General features: G+C 39.4%; 1 long non-coding RNA gene across 1 annotated transcript; it reads left to right on the forward strand.

Moving 5' to 3' along the window:
- Positions 1-9,525: 9,525 nt before the first annotated feature.
- Positions 9,526-17,150, forward strand: LOC309652683. Its single transcript, XR_014258885.1, has 4 exons — positions 9,526-10,146; positions 10,710-10,797; positions 13,286-13,411; positions 16,401-17,150. It is a non-coding gene; the product is annotated as an uncharacterized lncRNA (long non-coding RNA).
- Positions 17,151-17,781: the final 631 nt, after the last annotated feature.

Raw genomic sequence — 17,781 nt, forward strand, 5'->3', positions numbered from 1 at the left:
CCCAGGACCAGATGGCTTCACAGTCGAATTCTATCAAACATTTAGAGACGAGCTAACACCTATCCTTCTCAAACTCTTCCAAAATATTGCAGAGGGAGGAACATTCCCAAACTCATTCTACGAGGCCACCATCACCCTGATACTAAAACCAGAAAAAGATGTCACAAAGAAAGAAAACTACAGGCCAATATCACTGATGAACATAGATGCAAAAATCCTCAACAAAATACTAGCAAACAGAATCCAACAGCACATTAAAAGGATCATATACCATGATCAAGTGGGGTTTATTCCTGGAATGCAAGGATTCTTCAATATACGCAAATCAACCAACGTGATACATCATATTAACAAATTGAAGGAGAAAAACCATATGATCATCTCAATAGATGCAGAGAAAGCTTTCGACAAAATTCAACACCCATTTATGATAAAAGCCCTGCAGAAAGTAGGCATAGAGGGAACTTTCCTCAACATAATAAAGGCCATATATGACAAACCCACAGCCAACATTGTCCTCAATGGTGAAAAACTGAAACCATTTCCACTAAGATCAGGAACAAGACAAGGTTGCCCACTCTCACCACTATTATTCAACATAGATTTGGAAGTGTTAGCCACAGTAATCAGAGAAGAAAAAGAAATAAAAGGAATCCAAATCGGAAAAGAAGATGTAAAGCTGTCACTGTTTGCAGATGACATGATACTATACATAGAGAATCCTAAAGATGCTACCAGAATACTCCTAGAGCTAATCAATAAATTCGGTAACTTAGCAGGACACAAAATTAATGCACAGAAATCTCTTGCATTCCTAAACACTAATGATGAAAAATCTGAAAGTGAAATTAAGAAAACACTCCCGTTTACCATTGCAACAAAAAGAATAAAATATCTAGGAATAAACCTACCTAAGGACACAAAAGACCTGTATGCAGAAAATTATAGGACACTGATGAAAGAAATTAAAGATGATACAAATAGATGGAGAGATATCCCATGTTCTTGGATTGGAAGAATCAACACTGTGAAAACGACTCTATTTCCCAAAGCAATCTACATATTTAAAGCAATCCCTATCAAACTGCCGCTAGCATTTTTCAGAGAAGTAGAACCAAAAATTTCACAAATTGTATGGAGACACAAAAGACCCCAAATAGCCAAAGCAATCTTGAGAACGAAAAATGGAGCTGGAGGAATCAGACTCCCTGACTTCAGACTATATTACAAAGCTTCAGTAATCAAGACAGTTTGGTACTGGCACAAAAACAGAAATATAGATCAATGGAACACGATAGAAAGCCCAGAGATAAACCCACGCACATATGGTCACCTTATCTTCGATAAAGGAGGCAAGCATATACAGTGGAGAAAAGACAGCCTCTTCAATAAGTGGTGCTGGGAAAATTGGACAGGTACATGTAAAAGTATGAAATTAGAACACTCCCTGACACCATACACAAAAGTAAGCTCAAAATGGATTAAAGACCTATATATAAGGCCAGACACTATAAAACTCTTAGAGGAAAACATAGGCAGAACACTCTATGACATAAATCACAGCAAGGTCCTTTTTGACCCACCTCCTAGAGGAATGGAAATAAAAACAAAAATAAACAAATGGGACCTAATGAAACTTAAAAGCTTTTGCACAGCAAAGGAAACCATAAACAAGACCAAAAGACAACTCTTAGAATGGGAGAAAATATTTGCAAATGAAGCAACTGACAAAGGATTAATCTCCAAGATTTACAAGCAGCTCATGCAGCTCAATAACAAAAAAGCAAACAACCCAATCCAAAAATGGGCAGAAGACCTAAATAGACATTTCTCCAAAGAAGATATACAGATGGCCAACAGACACATGAAAGAATGCTCAACATCATTAATCATTAGAGAAATGCAAATCAAAACTACAATGAGGTATCATCTCACACAGGTCAGAATGGCCATCATCAAAAAATCTAGAAACAATAAATGCTGGAGAGGGTGTGGAGGAAAGGGAACACTCTTGCACTGTTGGTGAGAATGTAAATTGATACAGCCACTATGGAGAACAGTATGGATATTCCTTAAAAAACTACAAATAGAACTACCATACGACCCAGCAATCCCATTACTGGGCATATACCCTGAGAAAACCATAATTCAAAAATAGTCATGTACCAAAATGTTCATTCCAGCTCTATGTACAATAGCCAGGACATGGAAGCAACCTAAATGTCCATCGACAGATGAATGGATAAAGAAGATGTGGCACATATATACAATGGAATATTACTCAGCCATAAAAAGAAATGAAATGGAGGTATTTGTAATGAGGTGGATGGAGTTAGAGTCTGTCATACAGAGTGAAGTAAGTCAGAAAGAGAAAAACAAATACCATATGCTACCACATATATATGGAATCTAAGGGAAAAAAAAAAGGTCATGAAGAACCTAGTGGCAAGATGGGAATAAAGACACAGACCTACTAGAGAATGGACTTGAGGATATGGGGAGTGGGAGGGGTGCGATGTGACAGGGTGAGAGAGTGTCATGGACATATATACACTACCAAACGTAAAGTAGATAGCTAGTGGGAAGCAGCCGCATAGCACAGGGAGATCAGCTCGGTGCTTTGTGACCACCTAGAGGGATGGGATAAGGAGGGTGGGAGGGAGGGAGATGCAAGAGGGAAGAGATATGGGAACATATGTATATGTATAACTGATTCACTTTGTTATAAAGCAGAAACTAACACACCATTGTAAAGCAATTATACTTCAATAAAGATGTTTAAAAAAATAAAAAATAAATTATACTCCATTAAAGATGTTAAAAAAAATAAAAAAAAGAGAACTACCCAGGTGAGCATAGTCAAAACTGACCATCCACAGCATTGTGATCAAATAAGTGTTCATTGTTATAAGCAAAAAAAAAAAAAAAAAAACCCACAGATACGTTGAGGCTAAACAATATGTTACTAAATAATCAATGGATCACTGAAGAAATCAAAGAGGAAATCAAAAAATACATAGAGAAAAATGACAATGAAAATGCAAAAACCGAAGCCTATGGGACACAGGAAAAGCAGTTCTTAGAGGGAAGTTTATAGCAATACAATCCTACCTCAAGAAACAAGAAAAATCTCAAATAAACAATCTAACCTTACCCCTAAAAGGACTAGAGAAAAAAGAACAAGCCAAACCCATAACCAGTAGAAGGAAAGAAGTCATAAATATCAGAGCAGAAATAAATGTAATAGAGTTGAAGAAAACAATAGCAAAGATCAATGAAACTAAAAGTTGGTTCTTTCAGAAGATAAGCAAAATTGATAAACTTTTAGCCAGATTCATCTAGAAAAAAAGGGAGAGGGCTCAAATCAATAAAATTAGAAATGAAAAAGGAGAAGTTACAACGGACACCACCGAAATTCAGAGGATCATAAGAGACTACTATTAACAACTATATGGCAATAAAATGGACAACCTAGAAAAAAATGGATAAATCCTTAGAAAGATAAAACCTTCTAAGGCTGAACCAGGAAGAAACACCAAATATGAACAGACTAATCACAAATACTGAAATTGAAATTCTGATTAAAAATCTTCCAACAAACAAAAGTGCAGGGCCACATGGCTTCATAGGCAAATTCTATCAAACATTTAGAGAAGAGTTAATACCTACCCTTCAGAAACTCTTCCAAAAAAATTGCAGAGGAAGGAACACTCCCAAGCTCATTCTATGAGGCCACCATCACCCTGATACCAAAGCACACAAAGATACCACAAAAAGTAGAAAATTACCTTGAAGGGAGCAAGGTGCCCACCCCACGGGAGAGAAGAGCATGTCAACAGTTAAGATTGAGTGATTATTGTAATAATAAAAATAACAATACCATCAGCATTAACCTCGCAGTTACTCTGTGTCAGACACTGGCTGATCATTTTACATGAACTGTACTTTTCTCACACCAACTGCACCATGTAAATTCAACTTTTATCTCCAGTGTACAGGTGGGCAAACTGAGGCCCTGAGTGTCCATGTTTTCATCAGTCCTGAGCCCAGTCCTTTGCAGAGGCCTTCCTGATCTTCCTCTCCCTCCTTCTCCTCATTACTAGGCCCAGTATCTTGATCTCACAGTGGCCTCTGCCCTCTGTCCTGAGCTCTCAGCCCTCAGCCTGGCTGTTACTGGACCACATCCTACAACCTCCCCACTTCCCGTTCTGGATGTCTGTGGTGCAGGGTGAGCCCAGGTCCAAACCTGAGCAGCCTGCTAAGTTAAAGCAGCCTTTTCCTTTCATCCATGGAAGGCTGACTGAAGCCTTGGCCCCATGGGAGGTCTTGGTGTCACCAGGCACTGCTCAGCCACGCACTGTCCACGTTACAGCGATACCTGCCTTCGCCAGCAGGGGCGTCTCATCTCCAAGTCTGGGAAGGCTTCAAAAAAGACAGAGGAGAGACAGAGGCTTTCACATTCACACCTGAGACGGTCACAGGCCTCTGGGTGCGTGAGCCCCAGGCCTGGGTGTCCCTCGGAGGCTCCCTCTCTGTGTGTGGGCAGCTGGGGGTACCTAGGGTCAGCTCTGCCTGTTCCTCCTGGAGGACCCTGGTCTAAGTTCAGGGTCTTCTGTTAGTGCCTTCCTCTCCCTCCTGCTCTACTGCCTCCTACCAGAAGCTCATTTCCAGGGCTAAAGGGAAGTTGTCATAGTTTTAATCTTCTTTTTCTCATTGAAAGCTTGCATCATATGCTTTTTTTCACCAAGACAGACTGGCTCTGCAGCCTGGATCCTGGGGCAGGTTTGGCTATAGCCAGAAGGCACAGCCACGGATGCTGAAGGCACTGGGGGAAGCCCCAACAGAGCCTGGGGTTTAGGAAAAGGCCCCCAAGTCCCCATTCAGATCCTGGCCAGCCGCCAGCTCTGCCTCCACCTAGTCCCCTCCCTGGGCCTGAATGCTGGTCTAGAACCCCTGGCTGGGGTGAGTGGAGCACCAGGGCTGCTTGTCTGGGGAGACACAGGCCTGGAGGGAGAAGCAGCAGAAAAGCTCCGTGTGGCTTCAGGGGATGCGCTGCTGCAGGGCGAGGACCACAACCCACAACCTGCCTGCTGACCTGCTGTGGGGCTGCAGACCCAGCCCCTGCCCTCTCTGGGCCTGTCTCCTCACCTACACAGCAGGCACTATTACACTCCCAGTGTAATGCAGGGAGTGCTCATGAATGGAGGGTGATCTGTAGAGATGAGAGAGCAGATTTGCCCAAGAGGAGGAAGAGAAGGGGGTCAGAACTGGTGGGGCAGGACTGAAGTGGCCGCCTCAGGCCTGGCCCAGGGCTGCCTTCCTGGAAGTGCTCGGGGCAGGCAGGCAGGTGCAGAAGCTCTGAGATCAGAACCCTGGGCCAGGACCCGTTGAGGCCCTCTCCGGAGTGCTCTGGGGCAGCCAGCAGCCTGTGTCACAGGCTCCTTCCTGTTTCTCCTTATCTCTGCCCTCGGGAGCCCCAAGATGAGCTCAGTGAGCTCCCTGCCCTAAAGGTTACTGAGACCCATCTGCAGTCTCAGGGACATGAGCCATCACCACAACAGCCCCTGGTGAGCACTCGTGTAACTTATCCAAACAGTGGCTCACAGGTTTTGAAGTGATTTTGATAATGTGCCATCATCTATTATAGCCAGAGTGTATTCAGTCATTCCCTATTGGGTGGTTAGGTAGTGTTTGATTTACTTTTTTGCCATCTTATACTAGCTGTGGTGAGCGTTCCTGCACATGCATGTAAACCTGGGAGAGATACAGGAATGTTCATGTAGTAAAACTATTTTTAATAGTAAAAAACCTGGAAACAAGCCAATTATACATCAATAGGAAATGCATAAATAAGTTGTGTTATATGGATACCATGGAATACTACACAATTATGAGATGGAATGAACTAAACCACACAGACAAAATGTTAAGTGAAAGAAGTCAGATACGAGAGGACATAACTTAGGATTCCCTTTATATGTAGCTCAAAAGAAAACAGAACTGCTGTTTAGGCATAGGTACACCTGTGTTAAAACAGTCTTACAGAAAGCAAGGCTTCTCACCTGCTTGATTGATAAAGTCTTAAAAATTTATTTAAAAAATAATCATACAGGGATTTCCATGGTGGTGCAGTGGTTAAGAATCGGCCTGCCAACGCAGGGGACACGGGTTCGAGCCCTGGTCCAGGAAGATCCCACATGCCACGGAGCAACTAAGCCCGCGTGCCACAACTACTGAGCCCGTGCTCTAGAGCCCATGCTCTGCAACAAGAGAAGCCACCGCAGTGAGAAGCCCGTGCACCGCACTGGGTCTTTGTTGCTGTGCGGGCTTTCTCTAGTTGCGCTCGCCAATGCAGCCAAAAATAAATAAACAAATTAATTAATTAAGTTAAAAAAATCATACAGTAAAATTGACCTTGGGGGTTCTGTGAGTTTTAACCCATGTGTGGATTCATGTAACCACCACCACACTCAGGATACATGACTGTCCCATCACCCTACAGAACTCCCTTGTGCTGTCCCTTCATAGTCACACCTTCACACACAAATATGACCAATTGATATTTTACAAAGGTGTATCTATCCCTTTGCCAATACTACACTGTCTTGATTATCGTAGCTTTATAGTAATTCTTAAAATCCATGTTAGTCCTCCAATTTTGTTCCTCCTTTCAAAATTATTTGGACAGTTGTAGTTCCTTTGTTTTTTCACATACATTTTATTCTTTTTTTTTTTAATTAAAAAAAATTTTTTTTGGCTGCCCTGCTCGGCTTGCAGTATCTTAGTTCCCCAATCAAGGATTGAACCTGGGCCCTCAGCAGTGAAAGAGCAGAGTCCTAACCACTGGACTGCCAGGGAATGTCCTCCACATACATTTTAGAATCAATTATTCTGTATTTACAAAAAAATTCCTACTGGGATTTTGATTGGAATTGCATTAAATCTAAAGATCAATTCGGGGACAATTGATGTCTTAACTACATTGAATCTGTCAACCCATGAACACTATATTCATTTATTTAGGTCTTCTTTCATTTCTTTCATCAGCTTCTTGTAGTTTTCGACATCCACAGAGCCTGTACACGTTTTGTTAGATTTTTTGAGGAGCTGTTGCAAAACAGTATTGCGTGTATGTTTTTAAATTTTGGTTTTGACTGTCCATTGCTAGTATAAAGAAATAAGCTTGATTTTTGTGTGTTGAACTTATATTCTGCAATGTTGCTAAATTTACTTATTAGCTCTAATATGTTTTTAATTAATTAATTAATTTTTGGCTGCGTTGGGTCTTCGTTGCTGCACGCGGGCTTTCTCTAGTTGTGGCGAGCGGGGGCTACTCTTCATTGTGGTGCGTGGGTTTCTCACTGCGGTGGCTTCTCTTGCTGTGGAGCACGGGCTCTAGGTGCACGGGCTTCAGTAGTTGTGGCCCATGGGCTCAGTAGTTGTGGCATGTGGGCTCTAGAGCACAGGCTCGGTAGTTGTGGTGCATGGGCTTAGTTGCTTCTCAGCATGTAGGATCTTCCCGGACCAGGGCTCGAACCCGTGTCCCCTGCATTGGCAGGAGGATTCTTAACCACTGTGCCACCAGGGAAGCCCTCTTCTTATTTTTAATCCCTATAACTCTTTCACTTCTGGTTTTCTGAAGGAAAAATTATATATGTTTTGTATAAAAATTATAGATGTTTTAGTATTTTCCCACAGGTCTGTTTATTTTTTTCGATCTCTTTTTTTCTGAGTTGTTCAGATTGACTAATTTCTATTGATCTATCTTCAAGTTCACTATTTTCTCATCCCCATTCTGCTATTGAATCCATGCAGTGAGAGTTTTATTTGGTTATCATATTTTTCACTTCTAAAATTTCCATTTGTTTCTTGAAACATTCCCTCTCTCTCTCTCTCTCTTTGCCAGGACTTCCTATCTTTACATTTATTTCAGAAGTGTTCATGACTGATTTGCTTATGTATTTTTTTTTTTAACAATAGCTGCTTTAAAGACGTTGTCAGATAATCCTGGCATCTTAGTCTTTTCTGCATTGGTGTCTATTGATTGTCTTTCCCATGTGAGCTCAGATTTTCCTGTTTTTCATATTTTGAGCAATTTTTTCACTTAAAAATTTTAATACAATTTTAAAGGTTATTTTCCATTTACAGTTATTACAAAATATTGGTCATATTCCCTGTGTTGTACAATACATTCTTGAGCCTATCTTGCACCCTATAGTTTGTACCTCTCACTCCTCCACCCCTATATTGCCCCTCCTCCGACTGGTAACCACTAGTTTGTTCTCTGTATCTGTGAGTCTGCTCCTTTTTTGTCGTATTCACTAGTTCGTTGCATTTTTTAGATTCCACATATGAGTGATATCATACAGTATTTCTCTCTGTCTGACTTATTTCACTTAGCATAATGCCCTCCAAGTCCATCCATGTTGCTGCATTCCTTTTTATGGCTAAGCAGTATCCCACTGTATATATATCTCACATCCTCTTTATCCATTCATCTGTTGGGGGACACTTCGGTTGCTTCCATGTCTTGGCAATTGCACACAGTGCTGCTATGAACACTGGTGTGCATGTATCTTTTCCAATTAATGTGTTTGTTTCTTTTGGGTATATACCCAGGAGTGGAATTGCTGGGTCATATGGTAGTTCTATTTTTAGTTTTTTGAGTATTCTGAGTAATTTTGAATCATATGCTGGACATTTTGCATATTAGGTTCTGAGACCTGGTCTTATGCAAATCCTATGGAGTATATTGTCATTTCGGTTTTAGCAGGCATTCTACTCATTTCACAGGCAGCGAAACGGAAAACGGTGGGCCACAAAGGGGAGAGGGGCAGTTGAAAGTTGCGAGAGGCTTGGGGGCGTTACTTGAGGTATCTGAACCCTGGAGGGACCGGAACTGCAAACGAGTACAGATCCGGGAGTTCTCTGGGGGGTCCCGTGGAGGGGCGGGGAAACCCGCCCACGCGGCACGTGCGAGACGCAGTGCGCATGCTCAGGGCTGCACGCCTTCCCGTCGGCCCTTGTGCGGCGTGTGCAACGTGGTCGGGGTGCGGAGTTGCGCACATCGCTTTTTAGCGTCTCCGTTCTTTCTGCCTGGCTGAGACTCACCAGGTAGGTCCACAGGTCTGTCGTGCGTGGAGTTTAAGCGTGCGTGCGTGTGAGGGGGAGCCAGCGGGCTTCGGGCGGGTCAGGCGGTGCGATTTATGGCCTCTGAGGAGGAAGGCCCTCGAGGTCGTCGTCCTTCTCGCCACAGGCGTCACGGCCACCATAGCTCTCGTCCTGGTGGCAGGAAAGGGAGGGCGGTGGGCGGTGGAGGTCAGGGGGGTCAGATGAAGGTAGAGCGAGTCATGGCGGCGTTATTTGCGGTATCTGGGTCCTGGAGGCCCTGGAACTGCAGACAGAGCACAGAATCCGGAGTCGGCAATGGGGCCCGGGACATCGGGGCGGGGCGGGAGGTAAAGGAAAGGCCTGGAAAACCTAGGACCGCTGTGGGGTTGTAACTGCATCCCGAGATTTGTAGTGCCCCGAACAGGGTGCCAAGGAAGGAGAGTGCCTCATAAGAGTCCTTACTGCAGCCGCTCAACTCTGCAAGTGCAAAAATAGCTGTAGACAATATGTGAACGAGTGAGTGTGGCTTTGTGTTCCAATAAAATTTTATTGGGGTGGGGGGAAGGGCTTGGCAAACGAGAGCGTGACGAAAGCAATAGTCACTCAAGTTTTAAATTTCCAGTAGTATTTCACTAAATGTCTCCATAATGGTGAATCAAGTTGTGAATCCAAAACTCATCAAAAATGTGTTCTTGTCTTTTACCATGTGTTTTAAGGTGATTTTTCTGTCAGCTTGGCCATGACATAAACAATTGCTTTTGCAAGTTGCCAGATTTGGTGTGATTGGAAAGCACACACAATTAAATTACCTTGAGACTTATTTTGAAAATGTGTTCAATATTACAAAAATAGTATACATCATCATTTGGCCACAGAAGTGTTCAAATATAATTATCCTCTTAAGTGCATTTTCCAAATGACAATATTCTGTTTTCAGTGGGAAATATGAGTCGGAGAATAAAGTCAACATACAGACCTAAAGAAAGAGGTTATGATCAAGGCTTTCCCAGGGCAGTTGCGCCTGTGGTTGTAAGTGTTTTAACATTTGATGTTTTTTATTAGTAGAAATTAATTTTTGTGAAAATGTTGTTGAACTAATATAGATACAGTGATGAAGGTCTTCCATGTGATAAGGAACATTGAGCCAGGAGGATTACATTCTGGTGTTGCCTGGATGAATGCTGTTATGTTCCTGGGGAATTTGACTGATGACTTCCTTCTCATGCTTATTAACAGATTGCACACAGCCATCCCGACATAGATTAAAATAGCTTCCAAAGTCCTTGTGGGTAACTGTTTTCTTGGAGTAGTCTCTCTGTGGGTAGAGTAACTTTATTAAGAATAAGTATGCTGGGAACTCGAGGCTTTTTAGGGCATGAGCCACCTTGTCTCCTTGCATGGCCTTGCAATACAACTTTCTCTGCTCCAAAAAAAAAAAAATAAATAAGTGTACTGAATAGTATTGGAAAAATGTCTTTAGATTTATTTATGATCAAATGTATCTTTGTATTTTGTATATTTATATTGTTGACGTGTGTTAGTAACAAAACTTTTCATTTGCACACACACACCCATAGTTCCAGCAGCCCCGTGATAAGCAGCCTCAACGAGAGAAGCCACTAACTGAAACTCAGGACATTACACCTGGTCAAGAGAAAAAGGATGAAGGAGCATCTTCAGTTCAAGGTGAAGGGAAAAGGAAGAAGAATGCCTGTTGGGTGTGTGTATGTGTGTGTGTGTATGGGATGTCTCACGCATTATGATATACCAGTAAGAGAAGGAAAGAAAACAATAGAAAGGGATCTCAAACATGGCCTGAAAATTGGCTGGAGAAGTGAAGAGAGTATAATTTGCAGCTTAGGGCAATCCCTCACTATAATAAATTTTCCCCATTTTATGAATGAGAAAATTGAGGCTAAAGGATTGGGTTTATCAAAGAGCACTTGGCTTTTGAATACAAAATCTGTATTTCACTCCAAAGTTTGTGTCTTCCTACCATGAATGTTGCTGTAAAAAAGGTGAATGATTTTGCTCAAAACTCAAATGTCTGTACTGTAATGTAGCTCAGTATTGCCCCAGTTCAATGTAGTAGGATAGAGGCTCCAGAAATGAGTCATGCATGATGGCCATTGTTTCTGTAATTGATATTTTTACATGGTAAGTTTGATGAAAGCTGGGTAGTTCAGGATACTGGCATACAGGTAGCTGGTTTAGTATGATTTTTTTAAAGTGGTTTTCAAAAGGTGGTTAAATCCTTCTATGGTTAGGAAAATCAAAAGATTAATTATTCTAAGATTAACATGAGACAGACATTATTTCTCCTGGATATATATAGTATTTTGAAGCAAAACATTTACATAACTCAGGCCACTATTAAAGGTTTGTAGAATATGACTGGCAACAATGCCCTTTCATTTCTTTCTACCCCATTTCCTTTATTCTCATTGTATATTTGACTGTTATTCATAAATAATTTTACTGTTATTTTGGTTATTTTTTTTATTTAAAAGTAAAATAATTTTACTTTGTTTTACATGGGATTTATTTATGGAAAGTTACATATAGGACCTTTGGACCTAAATATAACTTTTGTTTATTTTAACAAAGTAAGTTTCTGGCTACCCCAGTAGAGGGTGGGTGTCACACTATAAGATTTGTCATGGGCCTGCAAATCCACTGAGCTAACCCTTCAGAAGATTACATTTTAATTGTAATTGAAATCCTATACATGGTATAGACTTCAGGCTTTGTAAATAGCTGATGCTCACTGCTTTTAGTACACTATAGCAAAATACAGAAATTATACATTTATTATGGTTTATTCTTAGACCATTTAAAATAAAGGTTTCATAATACAGGAAAACAAATATGTAAAGTCCATTCCTAGTTTCTGCTAATGATGCAAAAATAACCCCTTACTGAGCTGTACACTTAAAAATGGTTAAGATGGTAAGTTTTATGTTAACGTGTTTTTAAACAAAAAAAATTTTGTTTTTTGGCCGTGTGGCTTGTGGGATCTTAGTTCTCTGACCAGGGATTGAACCTGGGCTCTCGGCAGTGAAAGCACAGAGTCCTAACTACTGGACCACCAGGGAATTCACTGTTAGGTGTTTTTTTTTTTTTTTTTTTGTTACGTGTTTTTAAACCACAGTTAAAAATAAGATAACTCTTGTCTTCCTGAAGTACAATGTAGTTGTCATGTATTCTCTTTAATTTTTACTTTATATTTCTAAAAACATAAAATTTACAGAAAATTTGGAAGAATAGTACAATTAACTCATATACTTTTCACCTAGATTCACCGATTGTTAATAGTTCTTACCACATTGGTTTCATATCCTCTTCCCTTCCCCCCTATATATATACACACACACACATACACACTTACTGATATGTTTGCTATTATTACTACTGAGTCATTTAGATAAAGGTTCAACTATTATGATCCTTTACCCTAAGTACATTAGTGTATATGTAGCCTGAGAACAAAGAAAAAGTCATTCTCTTGGCTAATCACTGTACAATTATCAAAATCAGGAAATTTGACAATGAGAATATGCAATCGTTAAATACACAGTGTATATTCAAATTTCCCCAGTTGTCCCGATAATTTCCTTTATAGAATTTTTTTTGATCCAGAGTTCAGTCCAGGATCATGCATTGCATTTAGTTGTCAAGTCTGTTTAGTTTTCTGGCATTCATGACACTGACGTTTTTGAAGAGGACATACCAGTTGGTTTGCAAAATGTTAATCAGTTTGAGGTATTTTTTAAGACTTTTTCCCCACTCAACATTTATTGTTGTCTGCTCATGCCATGTAATATGCTAAGTACTAATAAGAGACATGGTTTCAACCTTGAGCTCACAATCTAGTCGGAGAGACCCAAACAAATCACTGATAAGTACAGTCACAAGTACAATATGGATAAGTACAAAGGGAGCGCCTAATTTGTCTGAGGGCAGTCTTGGGAAAGGAAGAGGGTAATAAAACCCTGTTTTCCTAGTTTCTGGTAACAGACTCCTGAAATAATGCTCTTGTGATTCTCATGCATCACATTTATTACCACACTAGCCTAAGGCTTTTACTTCACAACACTGAAGGAGTGAATATTATCATTCCCTTATTCATATCTCAAGTTTTACTTCCTAAATTGATAAACTTTTTATTTGCAAGGGCTTGCCCTGGAAGCTAATCAACAGGAACTGGCTCAGCCAAAGACTGGGTGTGGGTGTGGAGGTGGTTCTGATGTCAAGGGGAAGAGACTGCCAAATCCAGAGCCCATTGAAGAGCCGGAAGCAGGTATGTTATCTATTAAGCATGCAAATTATAGGGTGTCAGTTTTCCACAATATTATATTTTTAATAATATAAAGATAACATTACTGTTGCTTTAATAACAGAGTTCACATATAAAGATGATTTGAAATGTAGTTCAGACCTTAACTATCAGGTATAGAAACAAATTGGGTCAAAGCCATATTGAATTATAGAATGAAAGCATTTTCTTACTTTTAAGTATAAGCCCTTTAACCAACAGTTAATAATTGTCAGATGCTTTTATAGAGATCTGCATTTAACAAATGTGTAATGCATTTGTAACACACATCAGTTTGTATGAAATATGCTGAAGCGCTGAAGTAGGTTCTAGTACCAGCTCTAACATAATTTGTGTGACTCCGGGCAAATCCCTTAACTTCTAAACCCATCTTTGCTCTTATAAAAATAGTGACTTCAAATCAGATATTTAAAAATTATTTTCAATTCTCATTTTTACTTACTCTGGTTCTGTTGCATAGAATACAAAGATAAGCTGCTTTATGTGATTTTGTTTATCATAAATCGTCAAATCCTGACCTGAGTCAAATTACATTTGAATTGAGGTTTCATCACTACTAAGAAAATGAACTAACACTTTGCTTGATATTTGTTTTTCTGTTGGAGTTCTGAATGCCTGTCCTCAGATTCTGTTGAATTCTGAATTCTCTGGCTCTTAAAGAACAATTCCATTTTATTTTTTCTTCCAGCTTCATTGGTGTATAATTGACAAAAATGTGAACAATTGCATTTTAAATCCTTCCTCGAATGAAGCCTCAGATGACTGAATAATAAAATATCAAGAGACAGTCTCGTTTCTGGTCTCTGTGGCTGATCAAGTAGAGAGTGCATGTAGTCAGTGATGCTCAAGGTGACTGTTAGTAAGATACCTGTGCTGAGCACGCTCCCTGTCCCCACAGTCAGTCTTAGTGAGCTACTGTTCCTAATAACATGTGGACAGCATGATACAATCACCTCTAACCATGTCAAATGCATGAAGATTTTGCACCTTGAGGCATCAAATTGCTAAGACTGAATTTCAAAGACCATAACTGAAGTACTTCCTGAGTAATCAGTTTAAGTGTGTTTTACATGTGTGTTTTCCAAATTACTGACCATTAATCACACAGCTTCTGAATTTAAAGGAAGCACTTGATGTTTAGAGAAGGAATTACCCTGCATTAGTGTTCTAAATATTTTCACTTTACATTCCTGGCCCATTCCAGACTCTTTACGTTAAAAGATAGTTTTCAGGCTACTTTCAGGAACCTATTGAACATGGCTAAAATATACTCATAGGAAGATCATAGCCTTAAATATATATGCTATTTAAAAAAATAATAAAAGTACATGAGTATCCAATATAAAAAAATAATAAAAAGGCAACAAAATAAATCTAAGGGAAAAGGAAGGGGATTCATAATAAAAGACAGGTATGAATCATTAGGAAAAGGAAAAATAATACAACTAATAAATCAATGAGATTGCTCTTATAGAAAATATTTGTGAGTGGAAGATCCACTAGTTTAAATAATCTTGCAGAAAACAGACAAAAGGCTAAGTATACACAATACAATGGAATATTACTCAGCCATAAAAAGAAACGAAATTGAGTTATTTGTAGTGAGGTGGATGGACCTAGAGTCTGTCATACAGAGTGAAGTAAGTCAGAAAGAGAAAAACAAATACTGTATGCTAACCCATATATATGGAATCTAAGAAGAAGAAAAAAAAAGGCCATGAAGACCCAGGGGCAAGATGGGAATAAAAACGCAGACCTACTAGAGAATGGAATGGACTTGAGCATACGGGGAGGGGGACGGGTAAGCTGGGACAAAGTGAGAGAGTGGTAGTGTATATATGGACATATATACACTACCAAACGCAAAATAGATAGCTAGTGGGAAGCAGCCGCATAGCACAGGGAGATCAGCTCGGTGCTTTGTGACCAGCTAGAAGGGTGGGATAGGGAGCGTGGGAGGGAGGGAGACGCAAGAGGGAAGAGATATGGGGATATATGTATATGTATAACTGATTCACTTTGTTATAAAGCAGAAACTAACACAACATTGTAAAGCAAGTCAATACAAATGTTAATAAATAAATAAATATACAGTGAAAAAAAAAAGACACTAACAGATATTGACTATATTATCTACCTGTCTATCTAGATATTTGGCTCTCCAGGTTTTTTTCCTTTCTCTCCACCCCGCTTCTGTCCTTTTTTTTCTTCCAGACTGTGAGACATGGTACTGTTTTCCTTCACAATGTGATGTTACTTTTGATGGTAATGGCTTAAAACTAGTGTAACCATATAATTTATTATACAAACTGGAATGCTTTTAGGTGTGTAGAGAGTCACTACTCATAATTATAGCAGGAGTATGGATGAAAACAGGGACAAATGGTTCACCTACTACTATGTAAGGGCTAAACTGGCTCAAAGAAAGTTTTGTACTTTTCCACAGTAGAGCCAAAACAAATGCAATACTAGCCTTTCTGTTTTCCATTTAAGTAATTCTAAGTGTGACATTACTGTTTTAGATATCCTATATTAAGAATATTTTTTTCAAGTCAAAACATTTAAATGAACTTTTAAAAAGTTTCTTTTGTTTCTTAGGTTTTTTATTTGTTGTTTGGTTGGATTTTTACTAAAAGTATAAAAAAATGTTGCTTTCTATCCAAAACTACCTCTGAATGGAAGCATTGGGTTTAATCAGTTCTGAACTTGAACAGTCTCTTTGTTTCTCTGTACCACCAGAAAGAGTGGTGTGTTTACAAATATTGTTAATGTGCCTGAAAGTCTACCTTCAAAGTCTCTACAGAGGTTTAACTGTATATAAGCCAAGGGTCACCCTTAGGGTTCTGGGTTTAGTCCATTTTATAAAACTAAGACCGTAGTGTCCTCTGTATCCCTTTAGCGTCATCTGAATAAAGTTCTAACTAATATTCCCAAATGTTATGTTATCTTACAGGTGAAGGGCAACCACAGGTTTAAATGAAGACAAACTGTAACCATGCAGGCTGCTCTTGTGTTGGAAACATGACTTGTTCAAATTCGCTCAGTAAAGTTTTGCAGTTTTGTCCAAAGAAGTCTTGTGTGTCTTTTGTTCAATTTATTCCTAGGTATTTGATGCTATTGAAAATTGTACCTTTTTTTGGAAATTTTATATTTTGTTTAATCTGGTATATAGAGACCTAATTTTTGTGTATTCTTTTTTCTACCCAGCAACCTTGCTAAAATATGCTTATTAAGTCCTAAAGTTTATCTTTAGATCCTTTTCAGTGTTCAACATACATAATCATATCATCTTTGAATACTAATAAGTTTTGTTCCTGCCATTTTAAACATTATAGCTTTTATTTCCTTTTCTCATTTTAAAGCATTAGATAGACCCACCCAGGAAAATAATGTTGAACAGAACTGGTGATAGTGGACATCCTTGTTTTTCCCTGATGAGAAATGGAAAATTTTCAATATTTCACCATGGTGTTTACTGTGCTTTTCTTTTGGTAGATATACTTTATCATTCTATTCTGTTATTAGTTTGCTTAGACTATTCATCTTGATTACATGTTGAATTTCACCAAACACTTAAAGTGCACTTATTGAGATGATCATAAGATTTTCCCCTCTATTAATATGTTAATGGGTTGAATTAAATGGATAAGTTTCTATGTTTAAGCCAACTTTATATTCCTAAAATAAACACAGTTTGGTCATGAGTAATCTATGTGCTAATAATTTGTTTAGGATTGTGTGTGTCCTCATGAGTGACACTAGCCTATACTTTTATTTCATGTACGCTCTTTCTTTGACTTTGGTATCAAGGTTATGCTAGCTTCATACAATGAGCTGGGATGTAAAACCTCTTCTTCTATTCTCTAGAGCTTCAAGGCTGTGAGTAATGTAGGGCCAGGCTCTCCTGTGATCAGCTGTTTCTGAATTGCCTTTCTCTTTGAAGATAGGACTTTACTTAAAAGGTAGAGACAGAAGGGGCAGCTCCAGGTTGCCATCCCTTCAAACTTTGTGAGGTGCCCATCTTCCCTGCAAGATACCTCTAATGATGCTGTCACTCTGAAAGCTACCTGCTCCTGTTTCTATGCTGATACCAATCTCCTCTACACAGAAAGTTAAAAGTCACGGCTCTGTTAACTGGCCTAGATGATTTTGATCTGTCCTGTATGGTCACGAATGGCTGACCAACCCTGGAGCTATGTAAAATTATGACCGTAGCTTCATTTATTGAGTTCTTTTATCTAATAATGATAGGATTTACTATAAAAACTCACATTTACAGAGTATGTACTGTTAGCCATTTTTGTGTGCTAGATTCTGTACATGTATGACCTCAT

This window comes from Balaenoptera physalus (genome assembly GCF_965194825.1).
Source record: "Balaenoptera physalus genome assembly, chromosome: X".
NCBI lineage: Eukaryota > Metazoa > Chordata > Mammalia > Artiodactyla > Balaenopteridae > Balaenoptera > Balaenoptera physalus.